At 45.5% G+C, this 20,417-nt stretch overlaps 1 protein-coding gene and 1 long non-coding RNA gene across 6 annotated transcripts in view; one reads left to right on the top strand and one right to left on the bottom strand.

The window, feature by feature from the left end:
• Positions 1–20,417, top strand: part of EPHB1 (EPH receptor B1) — a 386,433-nt gene that overhangs the window by 214,155 nt on the left and 151,861 nt on the right. The gene's annotated exons all lie outside the window — the stretch shown is intronic.
• On the bottom strand, positions 5,635–14,118 carry LOC122455872. Its single transcript, XR_006274375.1, has 3 exons — positions 13,968–14,118; positions 12,971–12,979; positions 5,635–5,645 (listed from the first exon to the last, which is right to left on the bottom strand). It is a non-coding gene; the product is annotated as an uncharacterized LOC122455872 (long non-coding RNA).

Below are 20,417 nucleotides of genomic sequence, written 5' to 3'. Positions count from 1 at the left end.
ATCTTGAACACTGCATGCAGATGTGGTCACCCCATTTCAAAAAAGATGTATTGGAATTGGAAAAGGGTCAGAAAAGGGAAACAAAAATGATTGGGGGTATGGAAAGGCTTCTATATAAGGAGAGATTAATAAGATTTAGACTTTTCAGCTTGGAAAAGAAACGACTATGGGGGATATGATTGAGATCCATAAAATCATGACTGGTGTGGAGAAAGTAAATAAGGAGGTGTTAGTTACTCTGTCTCATAACACAAGAACTAGGGGTTACCAACTGAAATTAATAGGCAGCATGTTTAAAACAAAGAAAAGAAAGTATTTTTTCAGACAACGCACAGTCAACCTGTGGAACTCCTTGCCAGAGAATGTTGTGAAGGCCAAGATTATAACAGAGTTCAAAAAAGAACTAGGTAAATTCTTGGAGGATGGGTCCATCAATGGCTATTAGGATGGGCGGGGATGGTATCCCGAGCCTCTGTTTGCCAGAAGCTGGGAATGGGTGACAGGAGATGGATCACTTGATGATTACCTATTCTGTTCATTCCCCCTGGGGCACCTGGCATTGGCCACTCTCAGAAGACAAATACTGGGCTAGATGGACCTTTGATCTGACCCAGTATGGCCATGCTTTTGTTCTTATGTTTTTTGAAAGGTCTGACACCAAAGGCTTTTCAGCAAAGTAAGCTGTCATGGGATAAAAGGGAAGGTCCTCTCATGGATGAATAATTGGTTAAAAGACAGGAAACAAAGGGTAGGAATAAATTATGAGTTTTCATAATGGAGAGAGGTAAATAGTGGCATCCCGGAAGGATCTGTATAGGGACATGTGCTGTACAGCATATTCAAAAATTATCTGGAAAAGGGTATGAATAAAGAGGTGGCAAAATTTGAAGACGATACAAAATTACTCCAGATCGTTAAGTCCAAAGCTGACTGTGAAGAGTTATAAAGAGATCTCACTAAATGGAGTCACTGGGCAACAAAATGGTGGCTGAAATTCAATGTTACTAAATTCAAATAATACACATTAGAAAAAATAAGCCCAACTATATGTAAGCGGGGGAATAGTCCCGCTATTGTGGGGAACTTTCCTGGCTTCTGTACTACCCCGGTGAAGTGGGCTAGCGAAAGGATCTGAGTCCTCGCTCCCACTTCCTTTACCCAGTGGCCTCCCTGCTCTTGAGGACTCCCCTTCCACTCTCCTATCTGGCAGAGTCCTTGTAACCCCAACAAGGCTGGGCCCAGGATTCCTGGGGGGCTCGACCCCCAACCCTGCTGTGGTCACCTAGGACAGGGGCTAGGGTGTCCTCACTCCAGGGTACTCTCTCTGCACTGGGCACTTCTCTGACCCATGGACAATTACATACAATTTAAAGCAAATGTAAGTTATTTAATCAATAATGAATTTTAAAAAGAATAAGGAAAAATGGGAAAGGTTAAAGAAAACACATCAACCCGCTCTGTGGCAGGGAACATCACAAACAGTGTCTCTGGAATGTCAGGGCAGTTCACAGTATGTTCCTTGTAAGTCCCATGCCTTCTTCTCAGGCCCTGACTGTGCTGCAGGGATGCTGTGGGTTGGACACTTGCTCTGGTGGTGTCCACACGCTCTCAGGCTCTAAGTGGTAGGTCCCTTCTTCCCAGTGTCGCCCCCGCCCTGTCGGGGTTACGATCCAAGCCTGGTATGCAGAGCCTCTTGGCTGAGGTGTTTCCTTGTGCTGTCCCCGCTGCCCAGGGTCCCCCTTGCTCTCCCCAGCTGCTCGCCACACCCAGCTTCAGACTGCTCCAGCCCCAACTCCACCACTCTGTCTCAGCACTGCTGCTGCTGCTCTGCCTCCAGCTCCCTGGGCTGCTTCTTTGGCCCCTCTGCCTCTGGTTGTTGCAGCTCTGCTCCCAGGGCAAGTCTGCTCTCTCTGGGCTGTGCCTCTAGCTTTTTGGGGCTGCAGCTCTGCTCCCAGGACAGGGTCTGCTCTCTTTGGGCTGCTTTTTGGTCCCTCTGGATCTGGCACAGCTCTGCTCCCCAGCTTAGCTTGGACCCCTGCTTTCTCCTTAGCTCGGCCCCACTCTGTCTGACCCAGGCAATTCCAGCTCACACAGAGGACAGGACCTCCCTGGCTTCCTCACTCCCTGATTAGCCTGCCAGCCCTGTCATTCAGGCTGATCTGGAGCATTGGCCTCTCACCATTGTTCCTGGAGGCTGTCAGTCTCAGGGTCCCTATTCCCCATCGACCCTTCCCCTTTTTTAGTCCTGGGAGCTAGGAACTAAAACACCCACTCTGAATGTTAGTAAGGGGGTAACAGTCCTCTTACATATACATACAACATGATGGGGTCTAAATTAGCTTTTCCTGCTCAAGAAAGAGATCTTGGAGTCATTTTGGATAGTTCTCTGAAAACATCTGCTCAATGTGCAGCGACAGTCAAAAAAGCTAACAATGTTAGGATTCATTATAAAAGAGATTGATATTAAGGCAGAAAAGATCATAATGCCACTATATAAATCCATGGTACGCCACACTGAGTGCAGTTCTGGTCACCCCATCTCAAAAAATTTATATTGGAATTGAGACAGAGAAGGACAAAAAAAATTAGGGTTATGGAACAGCTTTCATATGAGGAGAGATTAAAAAGACTTGGACTGCTCAGTTTAGAAAAGAGACGACTAAGGGCGGTATGATAAATGTCTATCAAATCATGAATGGTGTGGAGAAAGTGACTAGGGAAGAGTTATTTATCCCACTTGATAACACAAGAACCAGGGATTACTTGATGAAATTAGTAGGCAGCAGGTATAAACTAAACATAAGGAAGTACTACTTCATACAATGCACAGTCAACCTATGGAACCTGTTGCCAGGGGATGTTGTGAAGGCCAAATGTATAACTAGATTAAAAAAAAAAAGATAAATTCATGGAGGACAGGTCTGTCAATGGCTGTTAGCCAAGATGGTCAGGGACACAACCCCATGCTCAGGATGCCCCTAAACTTTACTCTGACTGCCAGATGCTGGGACTGGGCAACAGGGTTGGATCACTTGATAATTGCCCTCTTCTATTCATTCCCTCTGAAGTGTCTAGTATCAGAGGGGTAGCCATGTTAGTCTGTATCCACAAAATCAATGAGGAGTCCAGTGGCACCTTAAAGACTAACTGATTAATTTGGGCATAAGCTTTCATGCCTAAAAATACCCACTTCTTCAGATGCATGGAGTGAAAATTACAGATATAGGCATAAATATACTGGCACCTGGGTCCTCTGATGGTGTCACTAGAGTAGATATGGGGACAGAACAGGCAATGGGGTTTGTTACAGGGATTGGTTCCTGGGTTAGTGTTTCTGTGGTGTGGTGTGGTGTGGTATGGTGTACGGTTGCTGGTTAATATTTGCTTCAGGTTGGGGGGCTGACTGTAAGCAAGGACTGGCCTGCCTCCCAGGGTTGTAGATCATTGATGATGTGCTGGAGAGGTTTTAGCAGGGGGCTGTACGTGATGGTTAGTGGTGGGTCTGTTCTTTTCTTTGTTGGGCCTGTCCTCTAGTATCACAGAATCATAGAATATCAGGGTTGGAAGGGACCTCAGGAGGTCATCTAGTCCAACCCCCTGCTCAAAGCAGGACCAATCCCCAACTAAATCATCCCAGCCAGTGCTTTGTCAAGCCAGGCCTTAAAAACCTATAAGGAAGGAGATTCCACCTCCTCCCTAGGTAACCCATTCCAGTGCTTCACCACCCTCCTAGTGAAAAAGTTTTTCCTAATATCCAACCTAAACCTCCCCCACTGGAACTTGAGACCATTACTCCTTGTTCTGTCATCTGCTACCACTGAGAACAGTCTAGATCCATCCTCTTTGGAACCCCCTTTCAGGTAATTGAAAGCAGCTATCTAATCCCCCCTCATTCTTCTCTTCTGCAGACTAAATAATCCCAGTTCCTTCAGCCTCTCCTCACAAGTCATGTGCTCCAGTCCCCTAATCATTTTTGTTGCCCTCCGCTGGACTCTTTCCAGTTTTTCCACATCCTTCTTATATTGTGGGGCCCAAAACTGGACACAGTACTCCAGATGAGGCCTCACCAATGCCAAATAGAGGGGAATGATCATGTCCCTTGATCTGCTGGCAATGCTCCTACTTATACAGCCCAAAATGCTGTTAGTCTTCTTGGCAACAAGGGCACACTGTTGACTCATAGTAGGTGATTTCTGGGTACCTGTCTCGCTCTGTCAATTTGTTTCCTCACTTCCTCAGATGGGTATTGTAGTTTTAAGAATGCTTGATAAAGATCTTGTAGGTGTTTGTTTGTCTCTGACTGAGGGATTGGAGCAAATATGATTGTATCTTAGGGCTTGGCTGTAGACAATGGATCGTGTGATGTGTCCTGGATGGAAACTGGAGGCATGTATGTAAGTATAGCAGTCAGTAGGTTCTCCTTCGAGTAGTGTCCCTATGGGTGCTCCACTGTAGGCCCCTGCACCTCTAATCAGAGATTTTTGCTATCAGTGTCCCGTTGAGCCAGCGCATGTGCCCTCCCTCCTTTAGCACTGCATGGGCAAACCCCCTCATTTCCTTCTCTACAGCATTTGGCCTCTGACAGAAGGAGCAGTTGTCCCTTCTTGATCTGTTATTAGCATAAGTAGTGTTTGTTTTGTTACCTTTATTCTCCCTAAAAGTACTCATGCTAGTGTTTTATTTTATTTTATTTTATTTTATTTTATTTTATTCCTTTGGTTTAAAAAGAAAAGAGAAAAAGGAAAATAACTTAACTTTCCTTCCCTGTCTGGGGGCATTTCCCCCCTCCCCCTCCCCACATCTAGTAGACTCATAATTATTTTCTTTTTCAGTTAAAAAAAAAAAAGAGTAAAGATGACGTTCTTCTGCATATTCCTCCCTGCTAGAGGATCACAACTCCTGCCCAGGTGCTTGCTTGGCTCCCTCTGCTCGAAGCAGTGCCCCTCCTGCCAGGAGTCAGTTCCTGTAATGACCAGACACTCACTGTGCCTGGGAGAGCCTCACAGAAGTGCTTTACCTGCCACAGCTAAAACGGCAGCCTACCAGGAGCTGGGAGCTGAAGTTCAAACTCCTCCCTATGGAGAAAACACTTCAGTCTGCAGGGGACTCCGGGGGGTGCTGACTCTGGATCATCCCCAAAGCCTTCACTTCAAAAGGGGTCGAGTGGTGAAGAGGAGAAGGAGAGAGAGAGAGAGAGAGAGAGAGAGAAAAGCCACCAGCAGACTCCCCCTGGAAAGGCTCCTCTGAGCAACTGGCCAGCCAGAGGGGTGTTCCCCAGTGCAGCCATCTCAGCCCCGATCCCCGAGTAGCTGGCCAGGCAATGGGACTCCCCAGAGTGGCCACCTCGATAGGACAATACCAGCAGAGGAACCTCCTGCTGTGAGCTCAGCTGCCGCTCTGGTTCGGTACCAGGGCTTCCTGCTGTGAGCTCAGCTGCCTCATGGTTGGGCAATGAAGCTCTGGAAGTTGAAACCTGAGAAAGGGCTTCCTGCTGTGAGCTCTTCCCTGCTCTGAGCTCTGCTCTCGGCACTGACAAGGGGCTTCTGTAAGCCCTGTGCTGCTCTGAGCTCTACTCTAGGCAACTACTGCACTGAGAGGGCACAGTTACCGCACCATCTCTAAAAGAGCGACACAGAGAAGCCCTGCTATCAGCTCTGCTTCAGCACCAAGACACCAGAGGCTTCCACCCTCATGCTCTGAGGCAATGGTACCATCCCCTAAGGAGAGGGGACCATTAGCATACCATCTCTAAAAGAGCGGCATAGAGAAACCCTTTGGTACCAGATGCAACAAAACTCCCATCTAGGAAGTGTTCTGCACCTTCTCAACCATTGATACCGACTACAGACACTCCTCTGGGGTTCTGGATGAGCCCATGGTAACAGAGGTGCTCTGATACTCTGGAGACCTGTGGCCTCAGTACCCAGGGAGAGACAATTACCATACCATCTCTAAAAAAGTGGAATCAACAAACTTTTTGACCTGGGCAAAACTCTCATTTAGGGAGTGCTAGGAGTGCTCTGTCCCCCTATCGGTACTGACAATGTACCACTGACCCTCCTCTGTGGTACCAAATGAACCCCTGGTACTGCATGAGCTTTGGTACCCTGGAGACCTGATGATTGGGGAAGAACCACAATCCCCATTACTTGGTACCAGGACCCCGGTATCAAGCACATCCTGGCACCCAGAATCGCTCTTAGCACTGGGCTGTATACTGCCAATACCCCAGTCAGTGGCACCCTTACCCACTGATGAATCTGATGCTGGCCAGGAGGAGATCATTCCCTGGTCCCTCAAGGTGGCCCACCACCACACTATAAGAGTCATCCCCAATTCCATCACGCCAACCGCCCGTGTCTGCCTTCCTGCCTCTCCCTCCCAAGGCCATATTATAACTCTTTGGGTATATACACACACATGGCGCGACTGTCTCCGGTGTCTCTCAGGGAGAGTCCATCAGTTGGTTTGCTACAGCCTGGCACCTGAGCCAGGGCAGGAAAGCACCTGAGCCAGGACAGGAGAAAGCTTTTTCAGAACAGGAAAGAAGGGGGGGAACTCACCTGAAGAGGAAGCTACCTCTTCAGCACACTTCTCCTCATCTCTCCCAGATGAGACTGTGTGGCTCACCCTCATCACTAGGTGAAGATTTAAGAACTTTCTGGATCTTACCAAGAGGGTGGCAGACGAGCTGCAGATTCCCCTACAGGAGGTGGCAGATACACATCACAAGTTGGTGGAAATTCTGCACACCACCTTCTCATCTAGAACTGTCCTCCCAATTAATGAGCTGATTCTAGCTGATTCCTACCAAAATCATCTGGCAGAACCAGCCTCCATCGCACCAACCAGCAACAGATTGTAAACAAAAACAACCCTACATCTCTACCCAAAGAGGCAGACTTTGTTTTCAACATCCGCAACCCAACTCCATCATAGTGGATGTGGTTAATGCATGAAGCAAACAACATAACGCCAAGTCAACTCCATATGATCAGGCTTCGTAAGATGGTGTATTCATCAACAACATTACTGTTTAGAGTAATAAATTACCAAACTGTCATGGCCAAAACAATTTTGTTAATCTTGGGAAACCCAGGGTTTTCCTGATACATTACTGGAAACACAAAAAGAACAGATTCAGACCATTCTTAGAGAAGGTCAGTTAATAGCCAGACTGGTCCTAGAGACACCATTGGATGTAGCTGTTACAGCTGCCCACCCAGTCTCCATGACAGTGGTGCTGAGGTGGGTTGTGGGTTGTTTTTTATTTGTTCACTACACCTCTCTAAATTGCCCAAAGAGCTACAGACTTCCAATTTGAAGGGCCAAACTCTTCGCGGAGAAGACAGATTTTCTCTCCACATCCTGAAGGATTCTTGGACCGCACTACGCTCCTTAGGAATCTACACTGTGGAACAGAAGATATACCTCTCAACCACACTACAGATCACAATCTTCTCAATACTCACCATCTCTGTGCTGTTATGAGCCACAGTGTAAGAGGCCCAGGACTCAAAAGTGAGAACGGTCTGCACCCCAGTCCATGACCTCTCAAACTGCCTCTTATAAGCACTTTGATGAGCTGGTCGGGGGCCTTAACAATGATACTTTACAGCATCAGCTGCCATCTCTACACCTGTCACACCATTCAGAAGTCACCTTACCTTACTTCTCAGCAGTTAGGACCAGCTCTAGAGCAAAGAGATTGATTTCTAGCCCTGAACCTACAGGGAGCCTACTTCCATATCTCAATACAACCATCGTACAGGAGATTTCCTACTGCTTACCTTTGGGGCAGGATCATTATAAGTACAGACTGCTCCACACAGGGTATTCTCTAAGGTTTACTTCATTGTAGTGGCATACTAACCCCGGTACAGTGACTGGACTTTATCAGCACCAACCTGATGCAGTACAAGCGAGAGCGTTCCTCTCACTACCCACATTCACCACCCTGGGACACATGTCTCCCTAATATGCTGGGGAGATCACCTACACAACAACAAGGTTCAAGACAAATGGCCTTCCGCAGAAATGACCTTCCATATCATTCTTTTGGGGCTAAGGGCTGTCAGGAGTGCCTGTGCACAAACTCTGCCTTTCATCAAAAACAACACACAAAGGTTATGATGGACTTAATGTGACCTGTATGTTTTGTGTAAACCGCCAAGGAGCTGCCAGATCTCCTTCCCTCTACAAGACAGCACTCAAACTTTGGAATTGATGCACCCATCACAATGTGCTCATCTCAGCTGTCTGTCTACAAGGGATACAGAACGGAATAACCAACAGTCTCAGATGGAATTTTCTCATGATAATGAGTGTATAGTGAATTCAGAGATGCTTCAAGATATAGCCACCCTTTGGGGAACTCGGTCTATGGATTTCTTCGCTACTTATCGGAACAAGAAAGGTCCTTGATACTGCTCCAGGCCCGGCTTGGGGAAATATTCACTGGCAGTTGCCCTCATCTTCCCAATGGACAGGGCCCACTTGTATGTCTTTTCCCAGTTTCCTACCCTGTCCAAGATTCTGTTGAAAATTCAACAAAACAAAGCGAGAATTATTGTGATTGCCCCTCTTGACAATGACAACTCTGGCTTCCTTACCTGACGCAGATGGCAATATGCCCTCCTGTTCCTCTGATGTCAGCCCATTCCTCACCCACTCTCTCAAAAGAATGGGCTGACCCTTCACCCCAACTCTTGGGTCCTCCGCTTCCAGGCTTGGATCTTTCTTTGTTTCAAGGCTTAGAAGCAGAATGCTCTGACAAGCTGAAACACATGTTGGAACACAACCACAAGTTGACCACTCCACATACCTATCTACAAAATGGAAATGACTCCAAATTTGTACCATTCCAAACGGACAGACCCAACCTCATCTTTCCTCCCTCTGATTTTGCACTACATTTTAAACGGTCACTTAGCTCCCTTAAGGTTCATCTCAGGGTGAAAATGGCTTCTCACTTGGAGCTTGCTCAACCACTAATGCGTAGATTCTTTAAGTGCATTGGGACTCTCTTCCCGCATGTGACACCACCCGCTCCAGCCTAGGACTTTAACCTAGTTCTCAGGGGCTTGGACTAGACCTCCCTCCGAGTCCAGGGCAACTTGTTCTCTCTTACACCTGTCTATGACGACAGCATTTCTAATTGCCATCACCTCAGTTAGGCACATAGGAGAAATAGCGGCCCTGATGGCACATCCATCATTCATGGCCTTTGTCTTTAAAAATAAATAAATAAATAAAAAATAACTCTAAGGCCATATCCCAAGTTTCTCCCTACTTTTTCTGCACTTTCCATATGAATCAACAGATCCATCTCCCTGTTTTTTCCCAAAACCACATTGTGACAACTGGGAGATAATTGTGCATATGCTAGATATTAGAAAGACATGAGCATTCTACTTGGACAGGACTAAGGACTTCAGGAAATCCCCTAAACTCTTCTTTTCTTCCACAGAAAGATCCAAAAGCTCTGTGATATCTCCTCACAGGCTATCCAAATGGGTCTCTTTTTGCATTAACCACTTAGTAAGGGCGCAACTTGCTCCCGTCCATACGCACTGCATGAGATCAGTTCCTACCTCAATCACATTCCATAGGGATACCCCTATCTCCCCAATCTATAGAGCAATGGTTGGGGCCTCTGTCCATGCTTTTGCAGAACATTGTGATCACTGAAGATTTGGCCGAGATTTTACTACTCTCTGTAGTAAAAGACTCCACTCCAAAGTCCCAGCCTCCAGTGGTGGGTACTACTCTGGAGTCACCTAAAGTGGATCACCCATAGGGACACTACTCGAAGAAGAGTAAGTTACTCACCTTGTGCAGTAACAATTGTTCTTTGAGATGTGTGTCCCTGTGGGTGCTCCACACCCTGCCCTCCTCCCCTCTACTTCGGAGTTCTCTATAGGGCTCTGTGGTAGAGAAGGAAATGAGGGGGGTTCGCCAGTGCAGTGCTAAATAGCCTCGAGGCAGACCACTGGGGAGGGAGAGCACATGCATGGGCTCAATGGGACACTGCTGCCAAAAATCTCCGATTACAGGTGCAGGGGCACACAGACACCTAAAGTGGAGCACCCATAGGGACACATATCTCGAAGAACCATCGTTACTGCACAAGGTGAGTAACTTCCTCTTTCCGGTATAAAGTGATGTTTATGTGACCATTTATTTGCACTGTAGTTTCCAGAGTACTTCAAATTCATAAAAATCCTTCTTACAGTTCCTGTATCATCCTGAACTCATTCTCCAGCTTCAGAAGAGTTGCAAATTATCTCTAGTTATCAATGGGACAGACTCAACTGAACAATGTAGCTGTCCTTAATGTGCATCAGAACAATATCAGGGACCCTAGATATAAATAAGATTGCTGATAGTTTCATCCAGAAAGCTACAGTGAGACATAATGTCTTTAAACTGGGACATTAGTGAAGACAGCTTGTAGGTGATTGCAATGATTTTAATATATTCTAATTCATAATAATGTAATTACATAGTTAATAACCATTCAGTCATTATTAAAATAGTAAAGATACCAATGATAGACACATTCAATAACTAGATTATGAAGGAAGTGTATAAATATGATGAAAATAGCCTCCTCCCAAAACTGGCAGAGTGTCCCCCCCAACACACACACCTCTTCAAAAGCATCCACCGGCAAAAGCAAAAGTCAGCACCTATGCATACACTAATACAGCAGAACTGACATGGGAAGCCTGGTATGTTGTTGTAGCCGTGTTGGTCCCAGGCAATTAGAGAGACAAGGTGGGTGAGGTAATATCTGTTATTGGACCGACTTCTATTGGAAAAGTCTGAAAAAGAGCTCTGTGTAAGTCTGAAAGCTTCTCTCTTGACTTATTTCTCTCCCCAACAGAAGTTGGTGCAATAAAAGAATTTACTTCAACCACCATGTCTCTCATGGGAAGCCTTCTTAGACATCACACAGGAGCATTTGGTTTCTATGTTTGTCTCTCTAAGGCTACATCTACACTACAAGTAAGGTAAAGATTCTCTCACAGTTTATTTTAGTAAAAGTCAGGGACAGGTCACGGGCAATTAACAAAAATTCACAGAAGCCCGTGACCTGTCTCTGACTTTTACTAAAAATAACTGTGACAAAATCGGGCTGACGGGGAAGGACTGAAGCCCGAGCAGGGATGTCCACGCCCCCCTCCATTATTGCACAGTTGGCTCAGCAGAGGAGGTTGGGCTGAAGGCAGAGTTGGGGGCAGAACTGAGGATGAGGGAGGAGTTGGGGCTAGAGACAGAGTTGGCCTGGGGGCTGAGAGGGAATGAGGGCAGAACGGAGCTGGGGCCAGGAGTAGATCTGGTAAGAGCACCATGGCCAGGGTCTGGGGACAGAAACCAGGAACTGCAGCTGGAAACCGGGAGTTATGGGCTGACGCCAGAGCTGGGGGCGTGGCTGGGGCCTGGCCGGGGGGTAGAGGGGGGTAAAGTCAAGCTGTAGCCGAGGCTAGAGAGGAGCTGGCGGCAGAGCTAGGCTGGGTTGTGCTCCCTCCCCATATGGGCTGTCCTGGGCCCCGCTGCGCCTTCCTGAATGTTCCTTTGTGGTGCTCTAGGGGGGCACGCCCCATAGTTTGGGGACCAATGCTGTTGACACAGCCTAGGTCATTTTCTCATAACTTTTCAGACCCTACTGATTGACCACTGCTGTCATACGAACTCCCCTGTATTGGGGTGAAGATGGTGCTTGGATTTTATGTGGTGTATTGAGGATTGTGTTCGGAATTGCAAGTGATCACTTTAAGGGTCGTGGTGTTGGGGGAAGGCAGGCATTGCCCACTCAGCTACACTCTGTATAAGGGTGACCAGATGTCCCGATTTTATAGGGACAGTCCTGATTTTTGGGTCTTTTTCTTATATAGGCTCCAATTTCCCCCCACCCCCCATGCCGATTTTTCACATTTGCTGTCTGGTCACCCTACTCTGCATGTATGGTTCTGATGACTGCTCGCCCTGTCTCTGTACATCCCATGACAGGGATCTCTCCATCTGAGATTATTGCTGAGATCACAGACAGTGAGCTGAGCCATGGGTCTCCAAGCACTGAAAAAGAATGGGATCAAGAGAGCCCACTAGCTGCCAAAGGAGTAGAGCAACTGGGTCAACAGTGCTTGTTCCTTATCTGCTCATCCGTCCTCCCATGAAACCCAATCCTCTGGTTGCTGTTGACATTGAAAATTCATGGAGATTTGATGAGACAATAAGATGGAGGTTTAATCCTTATCTGTTTTTGAGACACTGAAGTAAAGGTCCTGTGTTGATTTACACCAGTTGATGATCTGGCAATGGTGTGATCATAGAAGTGTAGAACTGCAAGGGACCTTGAGAGGACATCTAGTCCAGTGCAGGATTAAGTATTATCTAGATCATTTCTGACAGGTGTTTGTCAAACCTGCTCATAAAAACCTCCAGTAATGAAGATTCCACAGTGTCTGTGGGCAATTTGTTCCAGTGCTTAACCACCCTGACAGTTTAGAAGTTTTTCCTAATGTCCATCCTGACCCTGACCCTGCTGCAATTTAAGCACATTGCTTCTTGTCCTATCCTCAGAGGTTAACAAAAACAATTTACCTCCCTCCTCTTTGTAACAACCTGTTATGCATTTGAACACTGTTATCATGTCCCCCCTCAGTCTTCTCTTCTCCAGACTAAACAAACCCAGTTTTTTCAATCTTCCCTCATAGGTCATGTTTTCTAGAGTTGTTGTTCTTCTCTGGACTTTCTCCAGTTTGTCCACATCTTTCCTGAAATGTGGTGCCCAGAACTGGACACAATACTCCAGTTGGGGCCTAATCAGCGCGGAGTAGAGCAGAAGAATTATTTCTCGTGTCTTGCCTACAACACTCCTGCTAATACATCCCAGAAGGATGTTCACTTTTTTCACAACAGTATTACACTGTTGACTCATATTTAGCTTGTGAGCCACTGTGACCCCCAAAGCCTGTTCCACAGTACTCCTTCCTAGGTAGTCATTTCCCATTTTGTATGTATGCAACTGATTGTTCCTTCCTAAGTGGAATACTTTGCACTTGTTCTTATGGAATTTTATTCTATTTACTTCAGACCATTTCTCCTGTATATTCAGTTCATTCTGAATCTTAATCCTATCCTTCAAAGCACTTGCAATGTTCCCTCTATTTTTTTCCATCCATGTGCGGAATAAATTTTGTTATGTGCACCAAGGTAACGTGTGGATGTGCGCTACCAGTAGAAACAAAAAAACTAGATATAATATATATTTTTAAAGTTACCATAGGGATAATTACTTGAGCCAGAACAGGTTAGGCATTTTAGAACTCACTACTCAAAGAATTAAATTTAAGCGTAAGAGAGAAATAAAAATTATGAAATGCATAGACCAGTCAAAAATCTAAAATAACACACTTTGAAAGAATAAAATTAAAGAAAATATATGTGCACTTCAGGAAATACCAAGAAGTAACAACAACAATAGTACAAGTATGTGTTGGGAGGTGTGTGTGTGTGTGTGTGTATGTGAGAGAGAGAAAGAGACAGAGAGAGAGAGAGATTGCATGTGCTGGCTGCAGGGGAAGTCTCCGAGAGACCGTGCGCTGTCTCTTTAAGGCCCTCACTCACTGCCCAGAAGGATGGGAAGGCTCATTCAGACCTCAGAGCTGCTGTGAGTCCTGAGCCAGGCTGGCCCCTCTCCCCAGCTCTGTGGAGATGGGGTACAGGAGTGGGGGAAGGGGGACACCCTGACATCAGCACCCCCCCTCTCCTTCCCTTTCTGCACAGCCAGCAGGAGGATCCCGGGAGCAGCTGCAGGAGCAACATGGTTGCAAAGCAGTGTGGGTGGGGGAGGGGCACCTGAACAGATGCTGCCAGATGTGTGCGGCTCTGCTTAACAAGTGCACGGCCCTTGAATCGCTCCTAGATGGCCGTCCAGCCGTGCAGCTTAGAGAGAATACAGATTGCAACCTCTCTCAGCTTGGTATTATCCACAAACTTTATAAGTTGACTCTCTATGCCATTATCTAATCATTGATGAAGTTATTGACCAGAACTAGACCCAGAACTGATCCTTATGGGATCCCACTCAATATACCCTTCCAGCCTGACTGTAAACCACTGATGATAACTCTCTGGGAATGGTTTTCCAACTTAAGTACCCATCGTATTGTAGCTCTATCTAGGTTGTATTTCCCTAGTTTGTTTATGAGGTCATGTGAGACAGCATCAAATCCTTACTAAAGTCAAAATTACCATATCTACTGCTTCTCCCCTATCCACAAGGCTTGTTACCCTGTCAAAGAAAGCTATTAGGTTGGTTTGACATGATTTGTTCTTGACAAATCCATGTTGACTGTTACTTATCACCTTATTATCTTCTAGGTGTTTGCAAATTGAATGCTTTAATTATTTACTCCATTATCTTTCCAGGTACTGAAGTTAAGCTGACTGGTCTGTAATTCCCCAGGTTGTCTTTATTTCCCTTTTTATAGATTGGCACTACATTTGCCCTTTTCCAGTGCTCTGGAATCTCTCCCAGCTTCCATGACTTTTCAAAGATAATCACTAATGGTTCAGATATCTCCTCAGTCAGCTCCTTGAGTATTCTAGGATATATGTCATCAGGCCCTAATGAGCTAATTTCTTCAGTATTGTCTAGTAATTTTTAACTTGTTCTGTCTCTATTTTAGCCTCTGATCCTACCTCATCCTACCAATTCACTATGTTAGACATCCAATCACTACTAGTCTTTTTGGTGAAAATTGAAACAAAAAGGCCATTTAGCAGTTCTGCCATTTCCTTTCTGGTATTGCTCCCCCTCCCCTCATTGACTAATGGGCCTACCCTGTCCTTGGTCTTCCTCTTGCTTCTAATGTATTTGTAGAATGTTTTCTTGTTATCCTTTATGCCTCTAGATAATTTAATCTCATTTTGTGCCTTGGCCTTTCTAATTTTGTTCCTATATACTTGCATTATTTGTTAATATTTGTCCTTTGTAATTTGACATAGTTTCCACTTTTTGTAGGACATTCTTGAGTTTCAGATAATTGACAATCTCTTGGTTAAGACAGGGTGGTCTCTTGCTGTACTTCCTATCTTTTCTACACAGTGGGTTAGTTTCATAAAAGGAAGCCTTCACAGGCCCAGAGGAGCAATGAAAAGATGGTGCTATCAGCCATGCCTTATCCAGGCAGCACTACATACAGGTCAGCAGGCAGATGATGAACTGAACTACTTGTCATCTGTCCACTGAAGGCAGTGGGACAGGAGAAGTTGTGAATGAATGAAGGAAATTAAGATAACAGATGGCAAAATGTGCAAGGACTGAGTGCTGTGGAGATGCTGGTCACCAGGGAGCCTAGGATGGAGTCAGCAATCACTGCCCCACTGTCTGTAGCAATTGTGATCTCTAGCAAGGTAGGTTCTCAACAGGCAGGCTGGAGGGCAGCACCCCTTCCCATCTGGGCCTGCTGTTGGCAGTGCTGTGCTGAGGTCCCTCTGGGTGAGTGGCTGGTGAGAGCTAAGGAGCTTGCTCATTCCCATGACTGCCCCTCTACAGGGATGTCACCAACCAATGACCCCCAATGACAGTATAGAATATAAAACACAGAACATGAGGGCAGGAGCATTAAGAGGCAGCTGATATGAAGGAGGGTGAGGAAGCGACAACCCTATGGCACAAAGCCTTGAATAAGGTAGAAATGCGACAGCATCTTCCATAAAACCTGGTAGTTCATGTGCCAAATTTGCCTGCGATGATACTCTTTGCTTCCCTTTGACTCTGTGCTGCAGGAGCATCTCTGTGCTGGGCTGCTGCTCCGGCCATGTCAGTTTCCCTCTACTTTCCCAAAGGTCCCACCCTGTTCCTTGGGAGGGCACCTTCTGGGAACAGTTGCACTATGGACCTGGTTGGAGCTTATCAGTGATCTTTCTCTTGGGGAGCTGCTAACTTCTTGGGATATAGTATCAGAAGGGTAGCTGTGTTAGTCTGTATCCACAAAAACAACGGGGAGTCCGGTGGCACCTTAAAGACTAACAGATTTATTTGGGCATAAGCTTTTGTGGGTAAAAAACCCACTTCTCCATGCATCTGAAGAAGTAGGATTTTTACCCACGAAAGCTTATGCCCAAATAAATCTGTTAGACTTTAAGTTGCCACTGGACTCCCTGTTTTTTTCCTGGGATATAGGAACATAAGTTACCCTTTTCCCTGCTGCTGTGCACCACATGGGACAAATCCTCCCTCTCCCTCTCAACACTCCCATCGCCGCAACTTTTATTGCCCTGTTTTTTCCAGATCTCTTCTTCATTTTTCTCTCCCGCAACCCCCTCTGCAACAGACACATCACAATGCACATGCACAATACTGCCAACCTTGAGAGTTCAAAGATCATGAGTCGGGTCACAAAAATAATGATTGGCATAAAAATAATGAGATTTTCATTTTTAAAATAATAAATTTGAGGTTCTTTTTTGGTCTTCTGGTTTTTGAATGCTTAGGTCACCTCTTCACTTGAGTCACATTTTCAATCTTTTCTCTACAAACTTGATAGATAGAAACTTATTTAGAAACAAAACAAAACAAAAATCTGAGATTCACACCTAATCACCTGACTCCAGTAGCTGGAACTTTAAGAAGAACACAAGTACAGTATCGCAAGACTCATGATAAAATTGCAAGTGTTGGCAATACTGCATACGTATCCTGGGTGACAGCGGTCTGCTTCCCTCCTAGCTGAAAGTTTGTAGCATGTTTGTTCAACATAGCTGTGGGAAACCTAGTCCCAGTCAATTTGTAAGGGCAAAAGGTAAATCATTCCTCACTCATTGCTCCATTCTTGAAGGACACGGCGTAGCCAATCTCAGGCACAGTGATTTGGAAGATCATTATTGTGCTGTCAGACTGAACATGTTTTTTTTAAATGAACAGAGTATAAGAAGGTTAAATATCTTCAAATCCATTTCCGAGAACTTCATCGTCCTTCCTTTGTTGACTCAGATTAATAAACTTGGGCAGTATTAGAACAGCTCGCAAAACCAAATGCCAATCACTGCTGTTGCTGGGCAACCACCATTTACTTCACCACAAGACAGCTTGCAGAAATGCACTGAATTATCTAGTATTTAATCTGTGAAACTGGATGCAATGAAAAAAAAGTTGCAGATCTCCTCCTTCCCCAAAATACTTTACTTTCTATTTCCGATGCTTCTTTCCCTAGGGACAGAGCTAAAATCCCAGCATGAAGATGAAAGAGCTCAAAACTCCATTCCTATAGCGCCTTGCAATGGTACCAGGTGAATATTATCGGCTAATAAAGTCTACATTAGTGCATCCCTTAATCTGCTAGTTCTCTTGGACCTTCTCTACAGTAGGGAAAACCGGATGTATAATTCCCCGTCAGTGTAGCCCCACTGCTGATAGGCACAGCGGGGGTTGTATTGTAGGCACTACACAGGGTTGTAGCATAGCTAGGTGTTCCAACCACCATCTGGTCGAATGTGGTGGGGAATTATGGGTCTGAATTTTACCAGTTTAAAAGTAGACTGTTATTGAGGTGAAGAATTGGCCCTGGGAAGCTGAGCCATCCTGGAATGGACAGTAGTCCATGCCTCTCTAGGTTGTGCCTTTGATTTGATAGGTTTCAAAGTAGCAGCCGTGTTAGTCTGTATTCGCAAAAAGAAAAGGAGTACTTGTTGCACCTTAGAGACTAACAAATTTATTTGAGCATAAGCTTTCATGAGCTACAGCTCACTTCATCAGATGCATTCAATGGAAAATACAGTGGGGAGATTTATATACATAGAGAACATGAAACAATGGGTGTTACCATACACACTGTAACAAGAGAGTGATCACTTAAGGTGAGCTATTATCAGCAGGAGAGCGGGGGCAGGGGGGGAAACCTTTTGTAATGATAACCAAGGTGGACCATTTCTAGCAGTTGACAAAAATGTCTGAGAAACAGTGGGAGGTGGAGGAGGGGAATAAACATGGGGAAATAGTTTTACTTTGTGTAATGACCCATCCACTCCCAGTCTCTATTCAAGCCTAAGTTAATTGTATCTTAGTACTCTCCTGGCTCTGTCAATCTGTTTCTTCACTTCAGCAGGTGGGTATTGTAGTTGTAAGAATGCTTGATAGAGATCTTGTAGGTGTTTGTCTGAGGGGTTGGAGCAAATGTGGTTATATCGTAGAGCTTGGCTATAGACAATGGATCTTGTGGTATGGTCTGGATGAAAGCTGGAGGCATGTAGGTAGAAGAGTACCCAGAAGTTACCTACTACAGGACAGGCCCAACAAAGAAAATAACAGAACACCATTAGCCATCACCTTCAGCCCCCAACTAAAACCTCTCCAATGCATCATCAAGGATCTACAACCTATCCTGAAGGACGACCCATCACTCTCACAGATCTTGGGAGACAGGCCAATCCTTGCTTACAGACAGCCCCCCAACCTGAAGCAAATACTCACCAGCAACCACACACCACACGACAGCACCACTAACCCAAGAACCTATCCTTGCAACCAAGCCCGTTGCCAACTCTGTCCACATATCTATTCAGGGGATACCATCATAGGGCCTAATCACATCAGCCACACTATCAGAGGCTCGTTCACCTGCACATCTACCTATGTGATATATGCCGTCATGTGCCAGCAATGCCCCTCTGCCATGTACATTGGTCAAACTGGAAAGTCTCTACGTAAAAGAATAAATGCACACAAATCAGACATCAAGAATTATAACATTCAAAAACCAGTTGGAAAACACTTCAATCTTTTTGATTATTCGATTACAGACCTAAAAATTGCAATTCTTCAAAAAAAACCAAAAAAAACAAAACTTCTAAAACAGACTCCAACGAGAGACTGCTGAATTGGAATTAATTTGCAAACTGGATACTTTTAACTTAGGCTTGGATAGAGACTGGGAGTGGATGGGTCATTACACAAAGTAAAACTATTTCCCCATGTTTATTCCCCCCCTCCACCCCTCCCACTGTTCCTCAGACATTCTTGTCAACTGCTAGAAATGGCCCACCTTGATTATCACTACAAAAGGTTTTTTTCCTCCTGCTGTCCTGCTGGTTATAGCTCACCTTAAGTGATCACTCTCATTACAGTGTGTATGGTAACACCCATTGTTTCATGTTCTCTATGTATATAAATCTCCCCACTATATTTTCCACTGAATGCATCCGATGAAGTGAGCTATAGCTCACGAAAGCTTATGCTCAAATACATTTGTTAGTCTCTAAGGTGCCACAAGTACTCCTTTTCTTTTTGATTTGTAGTTATTCCGGTGGCCTTATTATGGGGCTCACCGCATTTTGTCTTGCATGTGGGTTTTCTAGTTACTGTTCCAGGTTCAGAAGGTGGTGAATGGGCAGCAGAGTGAGATTAGCCAATGTTTTTGCTAAAAGAAAAAAGAAGCTGAAGAAAAGCAGCGTGTGCAGTTTTACTAAAGTGACCTTGAGAAATGATTTTTGATTGAATGTATTTGAGGGCAAAATTAGTTTTCCTGTTTCTACTGAATTGGCAGACCCAGCAGCATAATCTTCCCAAGCTCTCTGTGTGATGGGCAGCAGGCTTTAGATGCAGGTAATCTCCCTCTCTCTCTCCCCCCTGCAAACAGATCTGTGGCAGGTTTCCTATTTACAGCTTCAAAATCCCTCCAGGCATAAAAAATTAAGCAAAGCCCAGAATGTTATTTAATTTGTGCATTTCATAGATGTTTGTAAGATCAGTTTAACATGCAAAATTGGCAACATGAGCATCAGTGATATCGGGGCTTCTCAGGTATGCAGGACTTATATTGATAAGGCGCTCTAAGGGTGTGTCTACATTATGAAATTAGGTCCAATTTATAGAAGTAGATTTTTTAGGAAGCGATTTTATACAGTCGATTGTGTGTGTCCCCACTAAGCGCATTAAGTCGGCGGAGTGCGTCTACAGTACTGAATTTAGTGTCGACTTTCGGAGTGTTGCACTGTGGGTAGCTATCCCCAGGGCCGGCTCTAGGCACCAGCTAAGCAAGCTGGTGCCTGGGGCAGCGCTGCTGAAGGGGTGGCACTCCGGCTGTTCTTGGGGCAGCACTCTGGCAGCAACCCTGGCGGCAATTTGGCGGCAGCCCCTCCCCGTTGTTTCCCATGGCAGCAATTCGGTGGCAACTCTTTTGGCTCAGGTCTCGCTGTTGGCGGCAATTCAGCGGCAGCTCCCTCCGATGTTCCTGTTCTCTCCAGCGGCAGCGTATTCGGCAGGTGGTTTTTTTTTGTTTTTTTTTTTTGCTGCTTGGGGCGGAAAAAAACGTAGAGCCGGCCCTGGCTACCCCACAGTTCCCACATTCTGGGTTCAGCTCCCAATGCCTGATGGGGCAAAAACATTGTCACGGGTGGTTTTGGGT

The sequence above is a fragment of the Dermochelys coriacea genome, chromosome 9, assembly GCF_009764565.3.
Source record: "Dermochelys coriacea isolate rDerCor1 chromosome 9, rDerCor1.pri.v4, whole genome shotgun sequence".
In the NCBI taxonomy this organism is placed as follows: Eukaryota; Metazoa; Chordata; order Testudines; family Dermochelyidae; genus Dermochelys; species Dermochelys coriacea.
The sequence above is the reverse complement of the archived record's forward strand: the minus strand, read 5'-3'. Positions and strand labels throughout refer to the sequence as shown.